Raw genomic sequence first — 12,165 nt, 5'->3', positions numbered from 1 at the left:
GTTTACAGCTGGGCTCCAAATGACTTGGTTGGTTGGTGTGCACACATATTGGAGGTTAAGAATGTAAGACACTACCCCAGTGTCTGGGTAACGCATCTAATTTTGTGTCATGGCTGGTTTTCTGTGCTCCTGTTCTTACTACTAGATAGGAGCCTCTTGAGGTCAGGACAAGGTATAGTCAAATCCAGATCCTCTGGGCTTCGTAAAAGGCCTGTCACCTCCAGAGTCACCTGGAAATCTGTGTTGAATGAATTAATGGACTTTGAATACCTCTCATTCTGTTCCTTACTGGCCAGTTCAAATTTCCAACTTCAGCAAGTTGTCGCCACCCTTGTGCTTAGAGACTTTAATTGAAATTGGCATGATGTACAAATGCACTATTTCTTACTACTTTAGAAGTCTTCAGGAACATTCTGAGAATACACCAAGTTGGTATAGTTCAACTTTTGAAGAGGAGGGATACCTGAGAGCACAGACCAATTTACCAGTCCAACAGATCTGACTTTGAGTTCTGTGTATACCAAGTACTAGCCACGTGACTTTGAGTAAGTTATACACCTAAGCCTCAGTGTCCTCATAAAAAGGGAGTAAACATGGCATCTTTCTCCTAATGTTTTTGGAAGGAAAATTTCATAAGATTCTGCATACAAAACAATGAGCCCAATGCCTGCCACACAGTGAGCACTCGATAAAAATAGATATTATTATTGCCTTGCGTTCTGAGTTTGGCCGCTTTAGAAATAATCCTGGATTCATGAGCAACTACTACCTGTTCTAACTTCCCCTGGCTGCTCACAATATCACCTGCACATATTTATAGTGCTTGGTTCCTAAAAGGCACTAGAAGATGTTGAATGCCCTCAAATCTATATTTTAATATTTGGAGCATTCACTTTCAAGAGGAATGTGCTTTTACATTTGTTATGTTTAACACTGCAGTTTTTGCCTTAAATCCACCACCAAAATGACTTGACCCATTTGTATTAAGCCCTTTACATGAGCAGAACATTGTGGCTTATGCTTACTCATATCCAAATTAAGGTCTAAAGCTGAAGAAAGAAAATCACCTTTTTAAAGAACCAAACTCCATGAGGAGAGAAAGTAGGCCAAACACCTACTGGACAAACTGTTGGAAAGGATCCACCATTTCTTTTAGCTTTTGTTACTTGCTACTGGCACTAAAATAAATCCGTTTGTGCCAACACCTATTATTTCCCCACTTCCAAAGGTCAGCATTCAAACAATAGAGAAGATTCTGGATAGGACCTCATAACAGTGATTACATCTTATGGAAAGTTTAAGCTCTGGTTCTACAGCTTTCTGGCCATTTGATTTTGCCATACGTCAGCCTTTCCGAAGCTCAGTTCTTGTTTTCCAATCTCTGAAATGGGGGTAATAATGTAACTTTACCAGCCCCATAACAGTGATTCCATTTTCTTTCTGATCTATACAATAAGACTAATTATACCTACTTCAGAGTTTGTGGTGAAGACTACATGAAGAATATATATATATATATATATATATATATATATATATATATATTCAATGCTATATACACTATGTATATCATTTAGTATTAGTTTATTTTTATTTAGTTTTGAGAGAGAGAGCATGAGTGTGTGTGTGTGGGGGGGACAGGGAGAGGGAGAGAGAGAATCTTAAACAGGCTTTACTCCCAGAGCAGACCCAGACACAGGGCTTGATCCCACGACTCTGAGAACATGACCTGAGCCAAAATCTAGGGTCAAACACTTAACAAGTTGAGCCACCCAGGCATCCTTGTATATAGTATAAATACATACTAATTATTAGTATATATGTAATATATATGCACAAGTATATACTGTTATATGTATTAATTATTTTATATATATGTGTGTGTGTATACTATTCCTCATTGCTTATGGGGTTATTGAAAGGACAGGTGGAATTATGGACTATGATATGTCATGAAAATATGCTGTGACCTATAAAATATTATATGAGTATGAAGTGCAATAATTGATGAATATGGATGGCATAATGGAAGGGATTTTTAGGCAGCAGTTCACTTGCTGAGGTGGTAAATCAGGAGACCTACATGGGCAATTTACTGCATTTGTTTGCCCTACTGATTGGCCATCCCTATCTTGTAGAATTTTCCTTTAAATCGTTTTGTTCTTGTTTCATAAATACTCATACTGTATAAAATTATAAGATGCAGGTAAGCAAGGATAAAAAAAGAACTAGAAGAGTCACTCATAATCCTATCATCCAGATGTAGTTTTGGTGTACCCTTTCCAGACTTATTTCCATGCATGAATTTTGTGTTTTTTTTTTTTTTTATTTACTTAAGCTTTTATTTTTTATTTTTATTTTTTTAATTATTTTTTTTTATTGGTGTTCAATTTACTAACATACAGAATAACACCCAGTGCCCGTCACCCATTCACTCCCACCCCCCGCCCTCCTCCCCTTCTACCACCCCTAGTTCGTTTCCCAGAGTTAGCAGTCTTTACGTTCTGTCTCCCTTTCTGATATTTCCCACACATTTCTTCTCCCTTCCCTTATTTTCCCTTTCACTATTATTTATATTCCCCAAATGAATGAGAACATATAATGTTTGTCCTTCTCCGACTGACTTACTTCACTCAGCATAATACCCTCCAGTTCCATCCACGTTGAAGCAAATGGTGGGTATTTGTCATTTCTAATAGCTGAGTAATATTCCATTGTATACATAAACCACATCTTCTTTATCCATTCATCTTTCGTTGGACACCGAGGCTCCTTCCACAGTTTGGCTATAGTGGCCATTGCTGCTAGAAACATCGGGGTGCAGGTGTCCCGGCGTTTCATTGCATTTGTATCTTTGGGGTAAATCCCCAACAGTGCAATTGCTGGGTCGTAGGGCAGGTATATTTTTAACTGTTTGAGGAACCTCCACACAGTTTTCCAGAGTGGCTGCACCAGTTCACATTCCCACCAACAGTGTAGGAGGGTTCCCTTTTCTCCGCATCCTCTCCAACATTTGTTGTTTCCTGCCTTGTTAATTTTCCCCATTCTCACTGGTGTGAGGTGGTATCTCATTGTGGTTTTGATTTGTATTTCCCTGATGGCAAGTGATGCAGAGCATTTTCTCATATGCATGTTGGCCATGTCTATGTCTTCCTCTGTGAGATTTCTGTTCATGTCTTTTGCCCATTTCCTGATTGGATTGTTTGTTTCTTTGCTGTTGAGTTTAATAAGTTCTTTATAGATCTTGGAAACTAGCCCTTTATCTGATATGTCATTTGCAAATATCTTCTCCCATTCTGTAGGTTGTCTTTGAGTTTTGTTGACTGTATCCTTTGCTGTGCAAAAGCTTCTTATCTTGATGAAGTCCCAATAGTTCATTTTTGCTTTTGTTTCTTTTGCCTTTGTGGATGTATCTTGCAAGAAGTTACTATGGCCGAGTTCAAAAAGGGTGTTGCCTGTGTTCTTCTCTAGGATTTTGATGGAATCTTGTCTCACATTTAGATCTTTCATCCATTTTGAGTTTATCTTTGTGTATGGTGAAAGAGAGTGGTCTAGTTTCATTCTTCTGCATGTGGATGTCCAATTTTCCCAGCACCATTTATTGAAGAGACTGTCTTTCTTCCAATGGATAGTCTTTCCTCCTTTATCGAATATTAGTTGCCCACAAAGTTCAGGGTCCACTTCTGGATTCTCTATTCTGTTCCACTGATCTATGTGTCTGTTTTTGTGCCAGTACCACACTGTCTTGATGACCACAGCTTTGTAGTACAACCTGAAATCTGGCATTGTGATGCCCCCAGATATGGTTTTCTTTTTTAAAATTCCCCTGGCTATTCGGGGTCTTTTCTGATTCCACACAAATCTTAAAATAATTTGTTCTAACTCTCTGAAGAAAGTCCATGGTATTTTGATAGGGATTGCATTAAACGTGTATATTGCCCTGGGTAACATTGACATTTTCACAATATTAATTCTGCCAATCCATGAGCATGGAATATTTTTCCATCTCTTTGTGTCTTCCTCAATTTCTTTCAGAAGTGTTCTATAGTTTTGAGGGTATAGATCCTTTACATCTTTGGTGAGGTTTATTCCTAGGTATCTTATGCTTTTGGGTGCAATTGTAAATGGGATTGCCTCCTTAATTTCTCTTTCTTCAGTCTCATTGTTAGTGTATAGAAATGCCACTGACTTCTGGGCATTGATTTTGTATCCTGCCACGCTACCGAATTGCTGTATGAGTTCTAGCAATCTTGGGGTGGAGACTTTTGGGTTTTCTATGTAGAGTATCATGTCATCGGCGAAGAGAGAGAGTTTGACTTCTTCTTTGCCAATTTGAATGCCTTTAATGTCTTTTTGTTGTCTGATTGCTGAGGCTAGGACTTCCAGTACTATGTTGAATAGCAGTGGTGAGAGTGGACATCCCTGTCTTGTTCCTGATCTTAGGGGAAAGGCTCCCAGTGCTTCCCCATTAAGAATGATATTTGCTGTGGGCTTTTCATAGATGGCTTTTAAGATGTCGAGGAATGTTCCCTCTATCCCTACACTCTGAAGAGTTTTAATCAGGAATGGATGCTGTATTTTGTCAAATGCTTTCTCTGCATCCAATGAGAGGATCATATGGTTCTTGGTTTTTCTCTTGCTGATATGATGAATCACATTGATTGTTTTACGGGTGTTGAACCAGCCTTGTGTCCCAGGGATAAATCCTACTTGGTCATGGTGAATAATTTTCTTAATGTACTGTTGGATCCTATTGGCCAGTATCTTGTTGAGAATTTTTGCATCCATGTTCATCAGGGATATTGGTCTGTAATTCTCCTTTTTGGCGGGGTCTTTGTCTGGCTTTGGAATTAAGGTGATGCTGGCTTCATAGAACGAATTTGGAAGTACTCCATCTCTTTCTATCTTTCCAAACAGCTTTAGGAGAATAGGTATGATTTCTTCTTTAAACGTTTGATAAAATTCTCCTGGAAAGCCATCTGGCCCTGGACTCTTGTGTCTTGGGAGGTTTTTGATGACTGCTTCAATTTCCTCCCTGGTTATTGGCCTGTTCAGGTTTTCTATTTCTTCCTGTTCCAGTTTTGGTAGTTTGTGGCTTTCCAGGAATGCGTCCATTTCTTCTAGATTGCCTAATTTATTGGCGTATAGCTGTTCATAATATGTTTTTAAAATCGTTTGTATTTCCTTGGTGTTGGTAGTGATCTCTCCTTTCTCATTCATGATTTTATTAATTTGAGTCTTCTCTCTCTTCTTTTTAATAAGGCTGGCTAATGGTTTATCTATCTTATTAATTCTTTCAAAGAACCAACTCCTGGTTCTGTTGATCTGTTCCACAGTTCTTCTGGTCTCGATTTCGTTGAGTTCTGCTCGAATCTTTATTAATTCCCTTCTTCTCTTGGGTGTAGGATCTATTTGCTGTTTTTTCTCTAGCTCCTTTATGTGTAAGGTTAGCTTTTGTATTTGAGTTCTTTCCAGTTTTTGAATGGATGCTTGTATTGCGATGTATTTCCCCCTTAGGACTGCTTTTGCTGCATCCCAAAGATTTTGAACGGTTGTATCTTCATTCTCATTAGTTTCCATGAATCTTTTTAATTCTTCCTTAATTTCCTGGTTGACCCTTTTATCTTTTAGCAGGATGGTCCTTAACCTCCATGTGTTTGAGGTCCTTCCAAACTTCTTGTTGTGATTTAGTTCTAATTTCAAGGCATTATGGTCCGAGAATATGCAGGGGACAATCCCAATCTTTTGGTATCGGTTCAGACCCGATTTGTGACCCAATATGTGGTCTATTCTGGAGAAAGTTCCATGTGCGCTTGAGAAGAATGTGTATTCAGTTGAGTTTGGATGTAAAGTTCTGTAGATATCTGTGAAATCCATCTGGTCCAGTGTATCATTTAAAGCTCTCGTTTCTTTGGAGATGTTTTGCTTAGAAGACCTATCGAGTATAGAAAGAGCTAGATTGAAGTCACCAAGTATAAGTGTATTATTATCTAAGTATTTCTTCACTTTGGTTAATAATTGATTTATATATTTGGCAGCTCCCACATTCGGAGCATATATATTGAGGATTGTTAAGTCCTCTTGTTGAATAGATCCTTTAAGTATGATATAGTGTCCCTCTTCATCTCTCAGTACAGTCTTTGGGGTAAATTTTAGTTTATCTGATATAAGGATGGCTACCCCTGCTTTCTTTTGAGGACCATTCGAATGGTAAATGGTTCTCCAACCTTTTATTTTCAGGCTGTAGGTGTCCTTCTGTCTAAAATGAGTCTCTTGTAGACAGCAAATAGATGGGTCCTGCTTTTTTATCCAGTCTGAAACCCTGCGCCTTTTGATGGGGTCATTAAGCCCGTTCACATTCAGAGTTACTATTGACAGATATGAGTTTAGTGTCATCATGATATCTATTCAGTCTTTGTTTTTGTGGACTGTTCCACTGAACTTCTTCTTAAAGGGGAATTTTAAGAGGCCCCCTTAAAATTTCTTGCAGAGCTGGTTTGGAGGTCACATATTCTTTTAGTTGCTGCCTGTCTTGGAAGCTCTTTATCTCTCCTTCCATTTTGAATGAGAGCCTTGCTGGATAAAGTATTCTTGGTTGCATGTTCTTCTCATTTAGGACCCTGAATATATCCTGCCAGCCCTTTCTGGCCTGCCAGGTCTCTGTGGAGAGGTCTGCTGTTACCCTAATACTCCTCCCCATAAAAGTCAGGGATTTCTTGTCTCTTGCTGCTTTAAGGATCTTCTCCTTATCTTTGGAATTTGCAAGCTTCACAATTAAATGTCGAGGTGTTGAACGGTTTTTATTGATTTTAGGGGGGGATCTCTCTATTTCCTGGATCTGAATGCCTGTTTCCCTTCCCAGATTAGGAAAGTTTTCAGCTAGAATTTGTTCAAATACATATTCTGGCCCTCTGTCCCTTTCGGCGCCCTCGGGAACCCCAATTAAACGTAGGTTTTTCTTCCTCAGGCTGTCGTTTATTTCCCTTAATCTATCTTCATGGTCTTTTAATTGTTTGTCTCTTTTTTCCTCAGTTTCCCTCTTTGCTATCAACTTGTCTTCTAGGTCACTCACTCGTTCTTCCACCTCGTTAACCCTCGTCGTTAGGACTTCTAGTTTGGATTGCATCTCATTCAATTGATTTTTAATTTCTGCCTGATTAGCTCTAAATTCTGCAGTCATGAAGTCTCTTGAGTCCTTTATACTTTTTTCTAGAGCCACCAGTAGCTGTATAATAGTGCTTCTGAATTGGCTTTCTGACATTGAATTGTAATCCAGATTTTGTAACTCTGTGGGAGAGAGGACTGTTTCTGATTCTTTCTTTTGAGGTGAGGTTTTCCTTCTAGTCATTTTGCTCAGTGCAGAGTGGCCAAAAGCAAGTTGTATTGGGAAAAAGAGAAAAAGAGAGGAGAGAAAGAAGGAAAGAAAAGAGAAAGAGAAAAAAAAAGGGAAGAAAAAGAAAAAAAATAGAAAAAAAAAAAAAAAAGAAGAAAAAGAGAAAGAAAAAGAAAGGAGAAAAAAAGGGGGTGGGGGAAGGAAACAAATCAAAAAGCAAAACAAAATAAAAACAAAAACAAAAACAAAAACAAACAAACAAAAAAAGAACCACCGGGGAGTATCTTCTGATTCTGTGTTCTTTAAGTCCCTTGGCTTCTCCTGGAAGTTGTCCGTCTAGCTGGTGTTCTGGGGGAGGGGCCTGTTGTGCTGATTTTCAGGTGTTAGCAGTTGGGGGAGCTGCTGTGCCCCTGCCAGGTGCAGGGCTCAGTGGGGGTGGTTTACCCCGTGAGGCCGCAGGAGGAACAGCCCCAGTGGCGGGGCAGCTCTGGAAACCTGGATTCAGCTCCGGCAGGAACTCCGTCTGCAGGGCCTGGAGGCTCCGGGGCGGGGCCGCTGATCTGCTCAGCTGGGGCAGGAGCGTCCTCGCTGTCCTGGGCCCTCCCGGCCTCTGCCTGTCCCGGGGGAGGCGGGATCCTGGGCTGTGTCCCGGCGCCCTGTGCTCCGGAGCCTGCGCTGGTGGATTCGCGCTCCCGGGCCGCGCAGCCCCCTCCGCGGAGCCGCCGCCCGAACCCCTCCGAGCTGCTCCTGGAACCGCGCCGCCCCCTCCGGACGGAGCCTCTTCCTCTGCCCGAGCCCCTCCGAGCTGCTCCCGGGGCCGCGCAGCCCCCTCCGCGGAGCTGCCGCCCAAGCCCCTCCGAGCTGCTCCTGGAACCGCGCAGCCCCCTCCGCACGGAGCCTCTTCCTCTGCCCGAGCCCCTCCGAGCTGCTCCCGGGGCCGCGCAGCCCCCTCCGCGGAGCCGCCGCCCGAGCCCCTTCAGCTGCTCCGGGTCCCGCCGGGTCCCGCCGTGCGCGCTGCAGCCCTTAGGGAGCTCGGCGCACTCTCCTGGGCGCGCAGTTGCTGTTACTGTCCCCGGGAGCCCGAGGGCATCCCCGCCCTCCTGGGTCCTGCTCCACCTCCCCGCGAGCCCCTTTCCCCCGGGAAGGTCGGTGCAGCTCCTGCTCCTCCGGGACGGGGCTCTCCTGTCCTGGGGACACTCGCCCCGGCCTCAGCCCGGCTCCTCGCGGGGCCCCTCCCCCTTGGAGGCCTTTGTTTCTTTACTTCTTTTTCCCCGTCTTCCTACCTTGATAGAAGCGCGAACCCTTCTCACTGCAGCATTCCAGCTGGTCTCTCTTTAAATCTCAGGCCGAATTCATAGATTTTCAGGATAATTTGAAGGTTTTCTAGGTAGTTTGGTGGAGACAGGTGATTTGGAGACCCTACTCTTCCGCCATCTTGCTCCTCCCCTCTCTCTTGTGTTTATTTTTAAAATGAAATTGTCCCATGTAGTGTTCTATAATCTCTCTCTCCTTTTTTTTTTGCTTAACAGAGTATCTTGAACATCTTTTGTTGTTAATAAATATATTTCCATATGATTTTAAAATGTGCATTATTATATAGCATTATAATATTCTACTGGATAGCTATACCACATTTTATTTAATCATTGTTGTGTTGAACCATATAATTTCAAGTTGTTTACTATTTATTTATAGTTAAGGTTGTGATAAACATCCTTAGAGCTAAATCTTTGATCATGTTAATAGTTATGATTATAAAAATAAATTGAAGTGGAATTATCGATTAAAATGTACATACCTTTTAAACAGCTTGATTGAAGTATAATTTATGTACCATAATATTTGCCAAACTAGTATAATTCAATGGTTTTCAGTAAGTTTATAGAGTTATACAACCATCACCACAATTCAGTTTTGGAATGTTTCCATCACGTCCCAAAAGTACCTTCATGCCATTTTCAGACAATCCTTACTTCTATCCCAGCCCCAAGCAAATACTAATTTGCTCTATAGATTTGTCCTTTCTGGAAATTTCATATATATGGACTCATACAATATTTAGTCTTTGTGCCTGGCTGTTTTCATTTAGTATAATGTTTTAGAAATCCATCTAGTAGCATATATCAGTACTTCATTCCTTTTTATTGCCAAATAGTATTCCATTGCATGGATAGACCACAACTTTATCTGTTCATCAGTTGATGGACATTTGAGTTGTTGCAGTTTTTTGACTATTGTGAATAATGCTGCTATAAGTATTCTTGTGTGAGTCTTTGTGTGGATGTGGGGCATACATTCCATTTCTTGAATAAATACCTAACTATGGAATCTCTGGGTTGTATGCTAAGTTTGTTTTTAACTTTTTAAGAAACTAGACATTCTTTCCCAAAATGGCTGTATTATTTTACATTCCTATCAGCAACACATGATGGTACTGGTTTCTTCACATCCTTGCTAACACTTGATATTGGCAATCTTTTGGATTGTAGCCATTCTGGCAATGCATCATGGTATCTCCCTATAGTTTTAGTTTGCATTTTCATAATGATTAATGATGTTGAGCATCTTTTCAGATGCATATCAGCCATTTGTATATCTCCTTTGGCAAAATGTCCGTTTAAATATTTTGCCAATTTTTAAACTGGATATTTTTGTCTTTTTAGAGTTGTAAGAGTTATTTTTAAAAATATTTTATTCATTTATTCATGAGAGACACGGACAGAGAGGCAGACATAGGCACAAGGAGAAGCAGGCTCCCCGTGGGGAGCCTAATGTGGGACTCAGTCCCAAGATTCCGGGATCATACCCTGAGCTAAAGGCAGATGCTCAAACATTGAGCCACCCAGGAGTCCCTGAAAGAGTTATTTATATATTCTGGATACTCCTTTATCAGTTACGTGATTTGCAGATACTTTATCTCAATCTATAGCTTACCTTTTCATAGTCCTAGGTATTTTGTTCTTGATGGTGCAGTTAATGGAGCTTTTTTTTTTTTACTTTTATTTTTAAATTGTTTACTGTCTATATTTGGAAATACAATTGATTTTTGCATTTGATTTTATTTTCTGTAATCTTGCTAAAATCATATAGGGGTTTTTAAAAAATGTTGGTAGATTCAGAATTTTCTACATGTAGGATTTGTATTTTTATTGAGGTGAAATTCAATTAGAATAATGAATATAAAATCATAATATTCACATAATATCAAATCAACCATTTTAGAATGTACAATTATGGGGCACTTAGTACATTCACATTGGTGTACAACCACCAACTCGATTTACTTCCAACACATAACACTCTAAAAGAAACCCTATGCTCATTAAACAATCATTCCTCACTTCCCCCTCCAAACCCTAGGTTCTGACAACTATCTGCTTGTCTGTTTCTGTGGATATACCTCTTCTGGATCTTTCATCTACATGGGATCATACAAGATGTGACCTTTTGTGCCTGACTTCTTTCACTTAGCATGTTTTCCAGGTTAATCTGCATTATAGTATTGTATATAAGCATCACATTTTGTTTGTCCACTCATTCATTGCTGGGCATATGGGTTGTTTCTATCTTAGGGCAATTACAAATAGTGCTGCTATGAATATGTCTGCACAAGTAGTATCTCTTTGAATCCCTGTTTGAATTTCTTTTAGGTATATACCTAGGAGTTGAATTATAATTCTATGTTTAACTTCTTAAAAAAACACCAAACTGCTTTCCACAGAATTTGTACCATTTTACATCCTCACCTGCAATTTATAAGGTTTCTAATTTTTCAATCCTTACCAACAACACTTGTTCCTGTCTTTCTTTCTTCCTCCACCCCCCCTTTCTTTCTTTTCTTATTCTAACCACTGTAGTGGGTGTGAAGCAGTGTCTCATTGTGGTTTCAATTTGTATCTCCTAAATGAGATCATGTTTTCTTTTTTTTAATTTTTGTTTATTTATGATAGTCACAGAGAGAGAGAGAGAGAGAGAGAGAGAGAGAGAGAGGCAGAGACATAGGCAGAGGGAGAAGCAGGCTCCATGCACCGGGAGCCCGACATGGGATTCGATCCCAGGTCTCCAGGATCGCGCCCATGGGCCAAAGGCAGGCGCTAAACCGCTGCGCCACCCAGGGATCCCGAGATCATGTTTTCTAACTATTTAGTTGTTTTTTTTAGTGATTGCTTTAGGAATTATAGTATGTATCTTATCCACATTTTAATTGAGGTTATTCCTGATTTAACTTGAGTAAAATATGGTAACTTTGCCCCAGTATATCTCCATTTTATTAGCCCTTATTTGTGCTATTATCATATATGTTACATCTATATATATATTATAAACCAGATCATATTATAATTATTGCTTTATACAATCTTATGTCTTTTAAAGACTTTAAGAGAAAGACAAAATATATGCATACTGTCTTTTCTATTTACCCACACATTTACCTTTTACTTCTTTTCCTCATTCTCTTTCAGCCTAACAGACTTCCTTTAGCATTTCCTGTGGGACAGATCTCCTAGCAACACACTCCCTCAATCGTTGTTGATTTACAAATATCATTATTTTCCCTTCACTTTTGAAGGATAGCTTTGCTGGATATAGAATTCTTTTTTGACAGTGTTTTCTTCAGCATTTTGAATGTTTCATTGCCCTGCCAGTTGCCTGTTTTATGTTTCCGAGGAGAAGTTAGCTGTTAATCAGACAGTGTTTTCCCATAGGTGAGGTCATTTTCTTCCAGATGCTTTTAAGATTTTGTATTTGTTTTTGGATTTTAATAGTTTTGACTAATATGTGTCTAGGTGAGAGTGTCTTTGTGTTTCTCTCTCCTATGTGGGGATTGTTGA

The sequence above is a fragment of the Canis lupus genome, chromosome 10 (genome assembly GCF_003254725.2).
Source record: "Canis lupus dingo isolate Sandy chromosome 10, ASM325472v2, whole genome shotgun sequence".
Classification (NCBI taxonomy): domain Eukaryota; kingdom Metazoa; phylum Chordata; class Mammalia; order Carnivora; family Canidae; genus Canis; species Canis lupus.
Note: the sequence above shows the minus strand (reverse complement) of the source record.